This window comes from Sebastes umbrosus, chromosome 11 (genome assembly GCF_015220745.1).
Source record: "Sebastes umbrosus isolate fSebUmb1 chromosome 11, fSebUmb1.pri, whole genome shotgun sequence".
Classification (NCBI taxonomy): Eukaryota; Metazoa; Chordata; class Actinopteri; order Perciformes; family Sebastidae; genus Sebastes; species Sebastes umbrosus.
This window is the reverse complement of record NC_051279.1, coordinates 25,689,881-25,708,040: the sequence shown is the minus strand read 5'-3', so window position 1 is coordinate 25,708,040 and position 18,160 is coordinate 25,689,881. Positions and strand designations below refer to the sequence as shown.

At 35.9% G+C, this 18,160-nt stretch overlaps 1 long non-coding RNA gene across 1 annotated transcript; it reads left to right on the top strand.

The window, feature by feature from the left end:
• Positions 1-15,630: 15,630 nt before the first annotated feature.
• Positions 15,631-17,927, top strand: LOC119496443. Its single transcript, XR_005208711.1, has 3 exons — positions 15,631-15,658; positions 16,308-16,361; positions 17,633-17,927. It is a non-coding gene; the product is annotated as an uncharacterized LOC119496443 (long non-coding RNA).
• Positions 17,928-18,160: the final 233 nt, after the last annotated feature.

Here is an 18,160-nt window from a genome sequence, read left to right as displayed (position 1 = left end):
CGCTACAGCTTTTCTAGTCGACCTAATATAGTTGCTTCTGACAAATCAGCTGAGTGAGTTTTCTCCCTAAAAACTAACTCTACCTTTTGCCTTTGCCGTCACATAGTGCCTTGTAGAAAATAGTAAGAAAAACAGTTATTTTTGAATGAAACCAGGCTGCAAACAAACAGAGACTTCATGACAGTTTGGCTCTGAGACACAGGAAGGAGTTGTTTGGTTTTGAGCGGAGAGATTACCAACCAGCCGACAGACGGGAAGAGTTCAATTTCCTGGAAAGTTTGGTTAAAGGCATTTTCTATACAACCTGTAATCTGGAGTTTCCCATAACTTGGACCTGTTTCTACTTCCTGCCTCGTGTTTTACATACGAGGATCTTTTTAAAACGATGACGTCAGGTTAAATATTTTTCTGTGATGTTTGGCAGCCGAGTGCACGATTCTAATTACAGCTTTAGTAGAAAACATGACTCACTTCTGGATAGGGCTGACCCGAATGCTTCGGAGCTTCGAATGCTTGGCTTTTAAAATTTGTATTAATTTTTTATGTACAAATATGTAATAATAACGTATAAATCCCAAAATAGCCCATGAAATAAGGAATAATCCCACAATATTATTCATTTTCAACGTTAATTATTAGTTATTCTCAGATGGATATCGCTGTTTGTTGTGTGTAGATGTGTGTTGGTGTCCCGGGCACTGAAACGAAAACATGTCAGCCTGCCACGCCTTCGAATATTTCTCAACGAAGCGTTGAAGCCCAAAAAACGGTACTCGGGACAGCCCTAGTGACCTGAAATTTTGACCAGGTGCTAATTTCATTCTCGCCGATGGGATGTTTTCCAAACTATCGTTATCAGTGGAACCGGGTTCCGATAGTGGCCGAGGGCTGCGCAGCAGCACCACCAGTCACTATCAGCTCTTTGTCCTCGATATAAGACAAGCAGACAGGGAGGAAAAGAAATAATTCACTGTTACGCCTAGTTCACAGTACACAACTTTAGCCCTGTCTTTCCACTCCCCGACAGTTTGGTTGCCGCTCGCACATCGGCGCTCGAGCGTCATGTGTGAACCGCTCACCATTTGCAACACAGAGCAAAGTTGTTGTTGCACCTAGAGGAATAAATAGTAAAAATAGTGTGGAAACATCAACATCAGCAATGTGTCTCGCGTATGGTGCCACGTCGTTTATCGTGTATTTTCATGACTAAACGTAGGTTTGTAGGTAGTAATGTAGTGAGAAAACCACAACAACTTCAAGACTCACAATGACAGGACAGCAAGTTGTGAAGAGTGAACAGTACAGAGATCTGACCACTTTGAAAGTCGTGTAGTGTGAACTTGGCTTTACTTTAAACTTGCTTACCAATTTGGCGTTCTGTCTTCCAGATAATCCAGCCACGTAACCATCCATTCATGACATGAAATTGCACAATTTAGGATCCTCCTTACCCCGGGAGTATGCACAATCATTAACGGTTTGTAAGAGTGTCATTTAATAATGTACAAGACACGCAACAGAAGTAATCCTGTCCAGTCATAAACCACAGAACAGCACATTGTAAATAAATATTCCAACAATGTAATCCACCAAATCACACTTAAGCATGTTTTCTTACGAATGGTTAAATTCAGAATGATAAAAACTGATTTATTATAAACGGCGTATGCAAAAGAAGCCAACTAGTCTGCTGAAGAAGTAAAGAAGATATCGGCCAATTAATGCCTTTTAAAAATCCTCTATTCTTGGTCTTCTATTTTCCAGCCAGAGTTGTGATTTAGTGTCTCGTTTAATTTTGGATTTACAAAACTGTGATCAGCAGCGTGTTATAAAACTAATTGAGATGGTTGTTTGGGTAATTTAACGCTTGGCCGACGCCTCCAGTGAATGAAATGAAATGCAATAATCAGGAAGTGTCGGGCCGGCTCGTGTTTTCTTTTCTAATCACATGATCTGGCATCGTAGTCTGTGATTCCTAGTCGAGGTGCTTGTACTGGAAAGAGACAGTCATGGCGTCGTCTTCCTGTCAGTGACTCTTCCCTGCGCTGCTCTGAGAGGTCAGAGGGCCACGCCGTGTCACTAAACAAACACTCCCTCTTCTCAACTCTTGTGTAACCTCGCAGGAACTCTCTCTCCACCGTCTTTGCCAGCACAACATGGCTGTCCTTCCCTCCCTTATTTTGCAGCACTAGAGCTCTCCACGTTCTTCTGATCATGTGACCTAAATCATGTATCATCAGTCTGTAAACCAGGAAGTGAAAAGGCCTTTTGGGGGAAATTCTGGTGAACTACTTCAGGTTCAGTTGAAGTTTCTGTTCCCGGTGACTCATGTGAAGAGTTTCATTCCTTTCAAACACTGACAGTTTATTTCTTATGTCAAGGACTTTTCAACAATGTGATTACAGGCTTCAAAAGTTGGATAATTGAAGCCAAACGCTTTTTAATAAATTAGCAAATTTAGTTTTAAGTTTGCAGATGAGGAGTGTTACTTTGGCCCGATCCCAACGGCTGTCAAATCGTCCTTGAGGGCTCTCTCGCTGACATTTTGAGCTTTTTATGAACTTTGCCTGAGGGAATTCAAAGGGTTGTGCCGTTAAAAACAGGGTTACCATGGTTACCAGGGGAAGCCCGGAGGCGTTAAAGAAAAAAAGGTAAACAAAGAGGTTGACACATTAGTATTCAGCCAGGTATATTTAAATTTAAACAGAAACATTAACATTAAGGATTTAAGATGGAACATATAAACACATGAAATCAGAGGAATGCAGCATTAGACTATATTACACAGCTGGTTTATTCACCAACCAGTTCTTTCTATTTTGCTTCATGAAGTTTGACAAAAACAAGTAAATTGATTATTTGACAGTTTCCTCTCATCTCAATGTTGCTGCAAAGTGCCCTCCCGTCGTTCATATTTCTACCATTTCAAGCCCTCGCAGCCTCTCACACTCAACCATTTACCATGTGTCGTCGGTCAAGTCCCTGAGGGTTCAGGGGTTTAAGGTCTTAGGGGGACATCGGGCCTTCAAACACGGCTGCTCAGGAAGCATCATGATGCTGCAGCGTTGGTGTTCTCGCTGTTTTTGGCCACGTTTTTGGACAAGGTCTAACGTCCTTGTTGAAACTAATAATAATGCACTTTGGATGTGAGATCAGTTTTGGTCATTCTCAAACCTGTGAAGCCCTCTCTGAATCCCTGTTGCCTCAGTTAGAACAGAGTAGACGGAGTGAAACTCTTCAGAGAGATGTCTCTTATTTCACCTTTACCTGAGATCAAACAGGGAAACAGCAGCTCAACCTTTCCAGGTGTCTCCAGATGTTTCTCTACCTTTTGACTGTAAACAGTCGGAGCGTTATCTTTGTACACAGGCAGTTATTTCCATTTTATTTTATCTGCCTCGTCTGAACTGAAAGCAGCAGAATAGGAAGAAGAAAGGGATCATTTTCTTTTTATGTCTTTTGATTTTTTTTTACAGATTTCAGTTTCATGTTGCTGCAGTGAAATCAACCTGTGATTAGAGGAATGAACTTTAACCAGCTGTTCTTTATTCTGATGAGGTGCTGATGGAGGTTTGCTGTGGATTGCACTTAACAAAGTGGGCACATTGACTCTGATCCAGGTTGAGCTATTTCTTCTTATCCTGTCAGTTGGATGTTTTAAAATGAATCTTCATGTTTTAATCCTGTTGATTTTTTTTTGTACATTTGTACAGATTTGTTTTGGGTTTATTTGTTTTTGTTGTATAGTTATGATCAGTTCTAAAATGACGCTGTTTGAGGTCTCCCTGTGCTCCTCCTCCTCCTCATCCTCACATCTCAGCAGCTTTGTTGCCACCATTAAAACAAACGTGAAAACTGTCTTCATACATCAGTCACTCTGCTGATGTTTACCAGCCAACGACAACTGTATTTTAATGATCCCTGTTCTTCCAGGGAGATCAACAGCTGGTAAAAGACACTCAGTAGGGCTGAATGTTTGAACTCCTCCTGTTGACAGATTCAGCAAAATCTTCCTATTTTTTTTCTTGAGGTGAACTTAACCCTCTGAGACCCACAATAGACCCGTTTTAGTCTTTTTTTAGAGGGGTACAAGGGGTCTTTAGGGGGAGATAGCAGGTCAACAATAGATGTCACATAGAAGTGGTGTACATCATCTGAAAGCTGGGAACCTGAAGATTAATTTGAGATGCAGCTCAGCACTATGTGTCAAGTTGTTCTAGTCATTAATCAGAAATTAAATAGTGTATAGTATTTGTCATAAGTTATTGCAGCAATTTTTGGGTTGATACCATTTGTTACACAGATTTGGTGCTAAATTTAAAAAAAGTTTACCACTGGAGAATTAATAAAAATGATCAATAATCCCTCCAAAATACCACATTAAGACACCAAGACCTTGAGGAACACCATAGAAAAAGCCATGCTGTGATTTGGTTTCAAAAACTTTTGACCTTTGGAGATTTCTGCAAGAATCGCATTTTTCGGTGATTGGATGGCGAGCACTTCTGTTGTGTAAACTGCTCAGAAACCCCCTTTTGTCAATCTAGGTAGGAAAGCCATCCATCCTCTGAATGCTCTGGGTCTCTAGTTTGTGGCTGTAAAGTTTAATGAGGCTGTGATTATCCTTGGTACCCATAGAACCCGTTTTCAGTCACATATCTTGAGGTCAGAGGTCAAGGGACCCCTTTGAAAATGGCCATGCCAGTTTTTCCTCGCCATAATTTAGCCTAACTTTGGGGTATTATTTAACCTCCTTCCCAACAAGCTAGTATGTCATGGAAGGTACCAATGGATTCCTTAGGTTTATCTAGTTTCATATGATGTATGTAGCTCTAAAACTGAACCTGCTATAGCCTCAGAAAGACAGTAAAGTCGTCTGTTGGAGCATTAGAGATCCAGCAGTAATTCCTGCTGGTTGAAAGCTCCAGAAAAAGCTTGAACCTTGACTCTTATTTCTGTTGCTCAAAGAGTGAAACAGGCAGCAGATTAACAAGACGTTTTCAGGTGTGACTTCATTAATTTAAAGCTGCACATTTGTAGAGGAAACTAAATAATGAGGAGACGTGTTGTGACGGCTGAAAGAGATAGTTGTGTTTTATTTGGGTTTTTTCTGTCTCGTGGATTTTTTATGTTCTCTCTCTCTGTCGTTTTTGGTGTTTGTTTTTTTCTTCTTAGTTTAATTTTAATTCTTTTAAAAGCTTCTAAACTAAAAGGGCTTCAATCAGAATGTAACCCAGCATATCATTGTTTAATACTAATTCATTCAGAAATCTTTGAGTATATATTATATATAAATAATGTATTGCTTAAAGCCGGACTGTTGTGTTCTCTTGTGTTGTCTTCATTCAGCTCGACTCCAGGAAATAGATCGCTTGACCCAATTGACAAACACAACTGTACCTGAGGCTTAAAATCATGTAACGCTAAATTAGTGTGTTTTATAACATCACAGCAGCATCCAATCAGCTGCTTTATATAAGAAACTTTAAAGGAATCCGTCCTGCAGACTTCACACAGTCAGTCGTTCAAATTAGAGCATCAATATGAAAGAAATTCAAAGAAATAAATAATAAATTCATCAGAAACACAAATCCCACTGATGCTATAGGAAGAACATGCTGATAGATTCATTATTTATTATGTTAAAGGTCATGTAAAAACAGATCCCAATTCCCAAACTAATCACGAAAGTATTTCATATTAATATACGTAGATCAGATAGTCACTGCTGGACACTTCATCCATGCTAATGAAGGCTCTCAGTAGAAGGAAAATACAAAGAAGCTGAAGTTACTTGGATGGAAATGTTTAATTCATTAAAAATAAAATGTATATTAGCATTAAACAAAAACACAAAAACTAAATGTGGTTATTTTCTTTTATTTTTAAGCATTTTTTTTTGCCTCATGATTTATGTAATTATGGACCACACTGCAGGTTTATACTTGAATTTTAAAAAGAGAAATGATGTAGTGAAACCAGCTGTTACACAACTTAGTTAAATCATTAATTCACATTTTTACATCATTTTGTACTTCTGTAGTATTTCAGAGGGAAATACCGCACTTTCTAAACCGCTATATTTATCTGAAACTTATAGTTTCTTTGCAGATTAAGATTTTAAAAACCTAAAATGAGCGTCATATAAAATAAAATGCATTTTATATAGTTAATAAAACACTGAACAACATATAAAGTAGTTGAAATGAGCTCCACCTTGACAGAGAATATTAAAATCAGAAATACTTGATTGATCCCCGGCGTTACAGTTGCTCTTGTATAAACATAAAGAAATGTAAACAGAAATAAAGGAGTATAATACGTTTAAATTATGTGCATAATGCTACAATATAAACACAACATATATAAAGAAATATAAGTAATACAATTAAAAATAAGAAGAGAGAATAATATCAAATATGTACAAATATTGAAATATATATATGCAATATTGTAAAGTGCAATATATAACATATAACCACAGTGCAAATAAGTAAATATAAAATTCTTATAGGTAAATACAAAATGCTGAGAAGTTGGCTCTATTAGGTGTGTTAAATATAAATTACTAAATGCTTTGTAAACCTTTAAGAAATAGTTTGTAAAACATCTATAAATATAAATACTTTGTAAAGCATCTATAAACATTATTTAGCTAGATAGGTAATACTTCTTAAAAGTTTACAAATCATTTGGTAATCATTGAATACTTAATATAGTATATAAAATGTTATAATATGTGCAACAATAAACAGTTAATAAATAATAATAATTAAAGTTTTTAATGTAATCAGAATGTAATTATCGTTTCTTATCAGCAGTGATAAATATATAATTTATAAACTTTTATATTACCAAACTAATGATACAATAACAGAAATTATAGCATTACTTATAATTAGTCAACTTTATTATTATCATTTCATTGTTTAACAGTAAAAATAACTATTAACTAAAGTCGAATTAAATATCAATTTACCATTTATTAATGATGGTATAATAAAGTGTTACCAGGTATTTCTATACTTTGGTATTAATACTTTTACTTCAGTAAAAGATCTGAATCACTTCGAAATCGACTAGTCCTCAAATTTACGGGTTGTACATGAAGGCAGCGCCAGGCAGCTTCCTGTTGTTACCATAGTTACTCCCGCCGCCGCACCACTCCGGTCCATTAGGTGGCGATAAAGCGCATGCGCAAATAAGTAAAACCCGAAGAAGAAGACGACAGTTGGCTAAACTAAACATATTAATTATATAAAAACAAGCTAATGCAGAAACAGTGAACACAATGAAATGATAATAATAAAGTTGACTAATTATTAGTAATGCTATAATTTCTGTTACTTTATCATTAGTTTGTGTAATATGAAATAGTTTACAAATTATAAATTTATCATAGCTGAGAAGAAACGATAATTACATTCTGATTACATTAAAAACTTTAATTATTATTATTTATTAACTGTTTATTGTTGCACATATTATCACATTTGATACAATATATTAAGTGTTCAATGATTACCAAATGATTTGTAAACCTTTAAGAAATTGTTTGTAAAATATCTATAAACATTACATAGATAGATGGACCAGAAAACAATTATTAACCATTGACAAAGTATTACCTATCTAGCTAAATAATGTTTATAGATGCTTTACAAAGTATTTATATTTATAGAGGTTTTACAAACGATTCCTTAAAGGTTTACAAATCATATGGTAATTTATATTTAACACACTTAAAGGGACTGTTTGTAACTTTTTACACGTATAAATCTACCGGGTCGGTTTCCCATGCGCGCTCGCGTGTGGCTACGCTGTTCAGACCGTTCCTCTGCTTGCCGTCACTCACACACCGCGCTTGTTCTTGCTCAACCTCACGTGTATGCGCGCACACTACACACCGCAGAAGAGTTAGTTTAGCTCTGAGAATATCTAGTGAATGTACAGTGGATGTTTGTGCAGAAATAACTGCTGCAGCTCCTCCAGACCAACAGAGGTTTCCCGTGTCTTGTGAAGTGACGGGGCTCCGCAGCGAATAACGTTATCGTCTCCGACCAAAACTCCGGTGTGGTGTCTCCCTCCGACCGGGTGCCGGTGTCTCCCTGCGGGCGCAGTCGGAGACGATAACGTTTCTCTTCCTGCTTCAGCCGGCTGAAGCAGGAAAAGCCAACACTAGGATCAATTATGAGATTAAATAGGCAGAAGTCTTGTTAACAAATGAGTTATAATATTTAGTGTCAGTGATATGAATTAGACTGATTATCAGACTCACTGATCTTTGTTGAAAGAAGCTGACTTCTTTTTAAAGATTATGAGTGGCTGCACTCAAAGCTGTTAAATTAGACTGCTGTTTAATTAAATTACGTTACAAGTTTTTATTTAATTGCATCTCAAAGTGACTGAGTGAACAGGAGCTGCTGCAGTACTGCGGTTACATCTTGTTTACTTCTTGTGCTTCTAAAGTGAGTGTTTTTATTTAGAGTTTTATACTTGAATGTTGCAAAGGAGTGTTTATCAGGGTTTTATCACTCTCTCTGAGCGTCAGATGACCACTCTGATGATATGTGATGATATTTAAATGTGAAAACCAGCAGATAGATCATTATAATTTTATCTCAGCTTCAGCACTGAGCGCTGCTTTAAAGTTCAAACTGTCTGCAGCGTTGGTGTGAGCGACAGGTGATCAGACTGAGCCATTAGTGAGCTGCTGATGGAGGATAATAGCAGTAATCATGGAGGTTATTTTAAAGGGATATTAATCCTACATTCCACCAGTGCTGGATGATGATGCTCCAGGTCAGACCAGCGCTTGCTAAGTGACTCATATACTAGGCCTGAACAAATTATGACAAATATCTAATTGTGATTTTTCTTACTAATATTGTGATCATGTTCTATAAACTCAAGCATGTACTATAGTATATAGACAGCGTAGACTGTGGACTACCTGCAAATGTGTGGAAAAAGTTCATAGAGTATGAAAACTCTGAACAAAACTAAGAGTTTTGGTTTTAAACGTCAACCTTTTATTTCTCTTTCAACAATCAGAAAGCAGAGAAAAATGTATGTAAATTAACATTAAAGTAAACAAGACTCGCCTTCCAAAAGCAGAAAGAATAAGATGCAATATAATCATATATATATGTATATATATATGTATATATACATATATATATATATATATTAAGTCTCTGGAGAAGAACACTCACAGATGCTAAAGTAAGTTGAAATGAACCTCATGAATGGTGTTTTAAATATAACTGTAGATTAAGTGGCTGACGGGTGAACAATGAGTCGTTACTGATGTGTGAGCAAACTTTCAAATCCCAACATTTTCATATTAAAGCCTGAAATTACTCTTTATATAAAAGCTGCATGATATTACCGACACAGCTCAGATTTCTACGTCACACTCTGCTGAATGAAGTCTAATTAGGAGCTCATACAGAGACAAACAAAACTCTTCTTTTGTGTTGTGCTTTTGCTGTAATAGTCATTTTCTCTGTGTCTATCGCAGGCTGAGCGGTCGGACAGACTTTCTTTAAAAGCTGACAGCAAACCATTTTCTCAGCAAGTCTCCACTTTTCTCAGTTTGACCCCAATTAAGTTAAAACTTCTTGACTCGGGAATAAAATGTTTTGCTCTTAAATTAGTTTATTTAGATCCCCAGTAGTTTTTAATCTGGCAACAACTAGGGATGGGGAAAAAATTGATTATGTATACCTCACGTTTTTAAATGTTATTATGTATACATATACCTATGTGTCGCGATTTTTTTCTTTTTTTGCTATTTTGAAATAGATGTTTTTAATGCCAGAATCAATATATTTTTTGCTTCATTTGAGTCTATGTGGAGGTAGAAGGAAGTTACCGCTTTTATTGTTGTAGTCTGAGTAACGTGACGTCATATCCGTTCTGTAGCCGTCAACCAAAACAAACCGCAGCGAGCGAAAACCAGAAAGTAGAAAAAGTTGGAGTGTCTGCGTGGATACGACCTGCACCCTCACATGTTAAATCCAAAGTAGTAAACACTACACATCCAGTAAAGTATGGAAACACTTTGGGTTTCACACATTGCAGGAAAAGCAGAGCCAGACATCACGGCTAAAGCTGCATGCTAACTCTGTCATGGACAGGAAACGTTATCGTATCGCGGTAACGTGCGTTCAAGCCAGCCGTCATTCTCATCTCCATGGTCAAATGGGCCGACGCTACAACTGTAGAGCACCCATATACTGACATTTATGTTAAATGCATTCAAACGGCCCCGATGGAGCTGACCATGGATGTATAAAGAGAACAGAGCTGACGGGAGAGCTAGAGACCACCTTGGAGAAGTAAGAGGAAGTATACACGTGTGACTATGTCAGGTTTTCAAAAAACATATATATATAAATAAGATTGATTGGATTATATTCACCACAAGTATAAAACATTACATGTTCCTTGTAAATTGAAAAGAAATACCACTGATTTGTGAGGGAAATGTCTTTATTCTTTGATTTCTGGGTTGCTGGAAAAATGTATAAAATAAATAATTCCTGACAATGACTGATTTATTTGACTTCAGGACATCTCTGACTACATACATGCTGAAAATCAAACATTTTTACCCTACTAATTTAGATATTTTCCAAAGTAAAAGTCCCTAGAAGTTCAACTTTTTCCCATGGTCTAGTGTTAAAAAAGTTCACAAAAATCACAATAAATTGTAATATCGAATCGCAGAACTTAAAGATTGCAATACATATCGAATCAGCACCCAAATATCGTGATAGTATCGAATCGGTAGATAGGTGAATTGTACCCTGTTTTTTTTGCTCTTCCACAACAGTAAACTACTACCCGTGGACAAAACAAGACATTTGAGGACGGCATCTTGGGTTTGAGAAACACTAATCCACATTTTCACAATTTCTTGACATTTTATAGACCAAATAACTAATCGATTAATCAAGAAAATAATCAACAGATTAATCGACAATGAAAATAAATATAGTCTTGGTTTAGAAGCTGAAATCGATGCCTCCCTGAGAGGAAGAATCACTCTGAAAACTGGTTTGGAAAATGGTCGGCAGTGATGTGACGTGTAAGTGATTTGTAGTTACTGGGGAAAAAACAGCATTATGATCTGTTAAACGGTCATTGTCAGTTGTCTGTCTCTCTGTTTCCTCAGAGAGCCGTGAGTCGCCTCCTGAATGTCAGATTTCCATTTAAACTAGTATTGACAGATAGTCTCTGTGGCTGTTTTTAGATCAGAAAATAGTCTTGACTCGCTCAGTTCCATCAGAGATAATAGCGCCGGCGTCATCAGACTATGAGAGTTCAGGCTCACCGCTCAGTGTTCTGTCAGTCAATATAATAACTCTCTTGTGTCCTTTTCAAAAGCCTCCTTACATTGTCTCTTTGCAGTTTAGCCCTGGCAACCTCACAAAACACACATATACTGTACAGACACCAGAGTTTCAAAAGTTTTCAACATAACTTATTTAGTTTAGTTCCTTTGTATTCTATTAATAACAACAGGGCAACAAACAAAGAGTTGTTTTAAAATAATTTTTGCTATAAAGTCAATCAATTTAGTCTAGAGCTGAAACAATACTAATGGATTTGTTTCAGTCTTTTTACAAAAAAAATATAATAAATAATTCCTGACTGATATATTTGACTTCAGGTAATCTCTGACTACATACATGCTGAAAAATCAAACATTTTTACTGTATTAATTTAGATATTTTCCAAATAAAAGTCCCTAGAAGTGTATTATTCAACTTTTTCTCATGGTCTTGTGTTAAAAAAGTTAACATGAATCGTAATTTCAAAGCACAATACCTAAAAATCGCGATGCATATCGAATCGTCACCCAGGTTTTGTGATAGTATCGAATCGGGAGATATGTGAATCGTCCCAGCCCTAGTAAACATGTAATTAAATGTAGCAAAAATAATTAATAAAAAATAAAATGAATTGATAAAATGTGACATAATTGATATTTTGATTTGCTTCTTTATTTATTTTTCTTTGTATTAATTCCCTTATTTATTTAATCTTCTGTTTAATTATCCCTTTTATATATTTATGTATTTATTTTTATTAACTCTTAAATATATTTATTTATTTTGGTATTTGCACTTATTTTATTTTATATTTATTTTTAGATGTTTTATTTTATAAAATGAATAAGTTTGGGGACATAAATAAGGGGTGAAATGCAAAGGGAAAATCGTGCATAAATAAATAAATACATAAATAATTACATTTAAAAAGAATTATAAAATAAAAAAATAAATGAATAAATAAAAATAAATGCAAAAAATAAATAAATGAATTTAAAAATGTATAAAGATACATAAATAAATAAGAGGGAAAATTAAACAGAGGAGTAAATGCATAAGGGAATTAATAAAACATAAATTAATAAAGAAGGAAATTAAAACAGAAATATCAATTTATGTCACATTTTATCAATTAATTAACAGCTACATTTATTTTTAATATTACTTTTGCTACATTTAATGACATATTTATTTATTTATTTATCGAGTCTGTTATTTATGTATTTATTCATTCATTTTTTATTTTGGCAGATTCCATCCTCCATAGTTCAGTGGACGCTGTGAAGGGAAAATCATCCATCGTCGCTGCTGCTCATCTCTGTATCTGCAGCCTTCAGACGCCACACATCCTCCGGGTTAATTGTCATTCTTCACACCTCACACTGGAGGCTGAGACAGGTACTGATGTTATTATCAGACAAGAAATAAATCTCCCAGCATGCTTTTGTTCCAGTGGCTTATGAAACTGTTACGAGAACAGGAGCTGCTGGGAAAAGTGTTAAAGGGAATTAGGAGAGAGTTGTGAAAATCCATACTTGTGAAATGAAACCTGTTCGGTATGACCCCGGAGGTGGGAAGAAAGAAATTAATCTAGCTGGTCTCTGGTGTATTTTCTTGTCTTTGTGTCTGGAGTGTATTTCCTCTGTTGGGAGTGATGGCAGCAGTATGGAGACTGAGTCACTTGTAGAAGTTTGTGTAAAAGTCTTCAGATACAAGAAAGGGAATCAGACAAGGAAAATAGTTCCTGTGCAGAGAGAGAAACGTCAGAGGTTGATGTTTGAAGCTGAAGACAAGAGTTTTCTGTTTGCAGCATTATAACAGCAGTGTGTGTGAACGCAGGATATTAGCTCAGCTGGGACAGGAGGCAGTAAAGTATGAAATTAAGTTTTCATATTCCATTTATTTGATTACTCCTTTTAATTAAAGCGCTGGTCACTGCCTGTTGAGGAGGAAAGACGCACAATGCTGCATGTGAAATATACGGTACTGTATGAAGGGGTTGTATTCCTTCAATTTGTTTTTCATTTCATTTTTTATATTTGCGATGTTTAATTCAGGAGGTTATTCTTCTCATTTCTGAAATTCAATTTATTGTTAACGTCCAATTTTGAGGAGAAGGTCAAGTGATTGGATTTATAACTGCAGTTTGAACAGTAAAACTTTCACTGACCTCAGATCACGTTCAGTTTTTCAGTTTAGACTGATTGTTTTACACTGAAGCAACTGATGCAAGAAAAATGACATTGATCACCAACAGTACAAGCAATAAATGTAAGAAGGTCAGAGGTCAAAGTCACTTTTTTTTACAGTGAAAGCCTCATAAACTGCAGTAGTGAATGATGTTTGTGAAGCGGTTTATTGTGCTTTGATAATTAAACTTGGTCAATGTTGTAAAGAAACCAAGGTCAGGAGGGAAACTCATAGAAACTGTTGGTGAATGAGGAGAGCTCCGTTCGTTCAGAAAAATAAGTTTGTTGATGTTCTGTTCATTCATGAGTCAGGGTCTAAAATTTAATTTTTTCCTCACCTGCCACTGTGACAGGTCACTTTTTTAACACTAGACCATAGAGAACAGTTGAATCATACACTTCTAGGGACTTTCACTTTGGAAAATATCTAAATTAATACAGTAAAATGTTTGATTTTCAGCATGTATGTAGTCAGAGATGTCCTGAAGTCAAATATATCAGTCATTGTCAGGCATTTCTTATTACATTTTTTCCAGCAACCCAAAAATGAAAGCATAAAATTTCCCTCAAAAATGTATGTTATTTTCTTTTTAATTTATAAGGGACATGTAATGTTTTATACTTCTGGTGAATATAATCTAATAAATCTCATTTACATATATGTATTTTGTTTATACAGTTCCCTTTGTTAATACCTTATTTTGAAAACCGGACGTAGTCACACGTGTATACTTCCTCTAACTTCTCCAAGGTCGTCTCTAGCTCTCCCGTCAGCTCCGTTCTCTTTATACATCCATGGTCAGCTCCATCGGGGCCGTTTGAATGCATGTAACATAAATGTCAGTATATGGGAGCTCTATAGTTGTAACATCGGCCCATTTGACCACGGAGATGAGAGTGACGGCTGACTTGACCGCACGTTACCGTGATACGATAACATTTCCTGTCCATGACAGAGTTAGCATGCAGCTTTAGCCATGATGTCTAGCTCTGCTTTTCCTGCAATGTGTGAAACCAAAGTGTTTCCATACTTTACTGGATGTGTAGTGTTTACCACTTTGGATTTAACATGTGAGGATGCAGGTCGTATCCACGCAGACTCTCCGACGTTTTCTACTTTCTCGTTTTGGCTCGTTGCGGTTTGTTTTGATTGACGGATACGGAACGGATATGACGTCACGTTCCTCAGACTACAACAATAAAAGCGGTAACTTCCTGCTACCTCCACATAGACGCAAATGAAGCAAATATATTTATTCTGGCATTAAAAAATATATTTCAAAATCGTAAACAAAATCGCCATACATAGGTGAATCGATTTTTTTTCCTACACCTAAAATCCACTTGAGGAAGTGCAATACCTTGAGGTGATGTTACCTGGACATTTTTATGATTGTCTGCATTTTACTATAACGGTGCCATTCACAAAAAGTTGTAAACTACCCCTCCAATTTTTACAGTCCAAAAACTAACGTTATATTAAAAAAAAAAAAAAGACTATGAGTGATGTCTTCAGACTAGGGATGTCCATATTAACCGTTTAACCGTTAACCGACATTAAGCATTTTAACCGATTAACACTATCGGTTAAAACGGTTAAAAGAAATGTTAATAATAATCAGGAATTTTTACCGGGCTTGAGGCTTTCTTTATTCCACTCATGGCGTGACAAAGGGATTCACGTGATAGGGGAGATGTTTGAGGTTAATACCTTGATGTCCTTTCAGCAGCTTCAAGACAAATTGAATCTCCCTAAAGATCACTTTTTTGCATATTTACAATTAAGGCATTTTGTTAATTCACTTGTAAAGCCTACAGAGGACATTTCCATCTACAGTGAGGCAGAAAAGTTTATCCGTGAGCAGAAGGGTTTAAATCACGGAATATCCCGTTTCTATTTCGTACTTTACTCTCATGATAAATATGACACGACCAAATTATCACGCAAATGGGAGGGTGACCTGGGTAATGACTACAATGAGGAAGACTGGCGGGAGGCAGTGCACCTGGTGCAATCAACCTTCACTTGCAATAGGCTTGCGGAGATTCAATATAAAATATTACATAGGCTCCATATAGCCCCTGTTACCCTCCACAAAATATCTCGAACCATCTCTCCCATTTGCGGTAAGTGTAACACAGACCTTGGGTCCCATTTTCATTACTTTTGGGGGTGCAATCGGATTGCTAGATACTGGAATCACATAGCCCGAGAACTGAGCGGGATCTTTAAGACTACTATAAGAAAGGATCCAGGGTTATTTTTACTGGGTTTGCCCTCTAAAGTAGTTTCTCTCTCGAGCAATCATTACAAATTGCTGGACAAACTTCTGCTCCTTGCTCGTAAATGCATCCTGCTAAAATGGGTGAAAGACACCCCACCCACAGTAACTTTCTGGTACAGGGAGATCTTCAACGTACTGCCACATGAAAGGATGAGTGCAGTCCTTAGGGGTGTTGAGGGCTCATTTATTAAGATCTGGAACCCTGTTCTGGACTATATACCATCAGAGCTCAAACACACTCTGTTGAAAGGCCAATACCCTTCAGGGTGGAAGCAGAATATGCCTAGTGCCACGTAAAACATAAAATATATTTCTATGATCACCGTTTACCATTCATGAGAGTCTGAGGACAATACACTTTACTCTATGAGATACTATCTGCTATTCTTATTGTTGTCTTTTTATTTTTATTTTATTTTTATCTATTTATTTATTTTATTTTATTTTTTTATTATTTTTTGTTGTATGTATATGTATGTACATGCCAAAAGGAGAGAGGCTGGAGGAAAATGAAGAAAGAACTGGAGTTTCTTGTGAATTATGAGGTCAGTCAGAAGCTGAACTGCCACACAAACAAACACAAACAACCGGTCGTATATATATATATATATGTATATATATATACACACATCAACAGTGGTAGAAGAAGTACTTATACAAGTATTTTTAAAAGCAGCAATACCATAGTGTAGAACCTACAACTATGGGCATCTTTAGGTCCAAGCAAGGAAATTCTGGATTTTAAATTAAAATGTGCAGTGCAATGCTTGATAAATATAAACACAATGTTATTACTCATCTTAACATAAGTGATTCAATAAAATGTATGAAGCATTTTATGGGTCCAAAACACCACTTTTCTTCATGTCCCACAACTGTGGTCTCAATGTTGAGATAAATGAGCTAATTCAATCATAATGACATTATTTCAAATGGAATGGTTTCATATACGTATTACTTCACACCATATTAATTATTTACAAATCATTTATATGATTTTTTCATCTAATTCATCTACATTTTACAGGGTGCAGAGAAAATCACGAAATCTCGAAATGTCTTAAAAATATTATAGAAAGTAAAAAAGCAAAATGTATAAAATGAACGTTATTGGAATGTTGCGGTAGGGACATTAAGTGATGAAAACCATAACAAATAAACATGTTACAAATTAAAATTGTAATCACTATATGTAATTTTGTGTACCTGTTTACATGTATTAATACTCTGATGGTTAAACTTAAAATTCATAGAAATTGATTTTTTTATTTTATTTGACAGTCAATAGTGACCGTGGTTGCAGAAAACCCCAGAAATACTCTGATACGTTTAGAAGTCCTGAATTAAAAGTAAAAGTACAAAAGTATTAGCATCGAGATATACTTAAAGTACCAAAAGTATTTATTATGTAGAATAATATAATAATAATATTATAATTATTGATGCATTAATGTGTTCATCACTTTAATGTTACACCTGGTAAATGTGGAGCTACTTTTAATGACTTTATATACTGCTGGTAGTTTAATCTACAATAATACATCAGCATTTATTAGTTAATTGTTGTTTTATATATTTCGTATGATTCCAAATCTATAAAAAGTAACTAAATCTGTCAAAAAATGTAGTAAAAACCACAGTATTTCCCTCTGAGATGTAGTAGAAGCATAAAATGAAAATACTCAAGTAAAGTACCTGTAAATTGTGTAATGAAATAAACTGAACGGGATATCTGTTAGAAGGGAAATCAAATTTAAAATCTGACGTTATGATTTAAATGATGTTAATATAATCTATATTATGATTTGTGGTTAAGGGATGAAACATGCAGAGCATCAGTGTGGACCTTCATCTTCCTCGGTTTTCTCAGGTCGACTCTGGCAGCCGGTGACAACTTCATCCTTCCTGCAGAGCTCCATCACTCCGGCTGTTGTTTTCCTCCTCATCCTCCTCCTCCTCTAGTCGACCTGTTCTTCCTGCTGTGTGACAGACTGAGTCACATCTCTGTCAGTCTGTCTTCCTCCTTCAGTCCATCACTCCCCCTCTCAGAGACAGCAACAGGAGCAACAGCTCATATTTTATATCTGTTCAAAATGTAGCTTAGAGGAAGATTTGTCAAGTATTTAATACTCTTATCAACATAGGAGTGGACAAATAGGTTTGCTTTATGCAAATGTATGTATATATTTATTATTGGAAATCAATTAACAACACAAAACAATGACAAATATTGTCCAGAAACCCTCACAGGTACTGCATTTAGCATAAAAAATATGCCCAAGTCATAACATGGCAAACTGCAGCCCAACAGACAACAACAGCTGTCAGTATGTCAGTGTGCTGA